Genomic DNA, 718 nt, shown 5'->3' with positions numbered 1-718 from the left:
TGAAGATCAGACTCCAAACCTTTGATCTCGGGGTCCTACCCATTTTCAGATTTTCAATGGACACGAGGCATTTACAAACCCCAGCTTCAGGTGCTGACCCAGGTGCTGGCCGAGGCGCTGACCCCGGTGCTGACAGAGGTTCTACCCGTCTCTTAGCACTAACTCTTCACCCTCTACTAAGCTCCTTTGATGAATCTGCAGAGAGGTATGCGAGAGAGACCTGCAGCCCTCCCGTTCCTTCAGAGGATTCTGCAGGGTACACCAGGGCAGAAACACAACCAACGATCTGCCCTGCAAAGGCGGGATTCAATTACTTCCCACAACTCGGCCGGAGCAGCGGGCACGCCGCGCTTTGTTTTGAGGGCGGGGAGATGACAGGCGGGCGTCCCGGGCCCCCATTGGCTGGCGGCTCCGGCTGCAGCCGGGCTGGCGGGCGGCGGCGCGGAACGAGGGAGTGAGCTGCGGGCGCTTCTCAGAAGGGGGCGGCCTCTTCCAGGAAGAAAGTGGCGTCCGCCGCTGCCCGGCCTGGAGGACCTTGTGTGAATGCGAGGCGGGGCGCTGCCGCGGGGACCCGAGGCGAGGAGGAGAGCTGAGGGAGCGAGGCACAGGGCCGCCGCTCCTTGCCGCGCTGTCGCTGCTCCCAGCCGCCGCGCAGGTAAGGCTGTCCCCGCCGGGGCTGCAGCTGCGGGCAGCTGTGGGCAGCTGCGGCCGCGCACCC

At 65.0% G+C, this 718-nt stretch overlaps 1 protein-coding gene across 1 annotated transcript in view; it reads left to right on the top strand.

The window, feature by feature from the left end:
* Nucleotides 1–447: 447 nt before the first annotated feature.
* Cdh12 (cadherin 12, type 2 (N-cadherin 2)) overlaps nucleotides 448–718 on the top strand; it is a 958,345-nt gene continuing 958,074 nt past the window's right edge. Inside the window, exon 1 of the mRNA XM_005386141.1 lies at nucleotides 448–655. The gene's annotated coding sequence lies outside the window, so the exon portion shown is untranslated. The remainder of the gene's footprint in view (nucleotides 656–718) is intronic.

The sequence above is a fragment of the Chinchilla lanigera genome, unplaced genomic scaffold, assembly GCF_000276665.1.
Source record: "Chinchilla lanigera isolate Chin_1 unplaced genomic scaffold, ChiLan1.0 scaffold00025, whole genome shotgun sequence".
In the NCBI taxonomy this organism is placed as follows: domain Eukaryota; kingdom Metazoa; phylum Chordata; class Mammalia; order Rodentia; family Chinchillidae; genus Chinchilla; species Chinchilla lanigera.
Note: the sequence above shows the minus strand (reverse complement) of the source record. Positions and strands in the feature narration are given on the sequence as shown.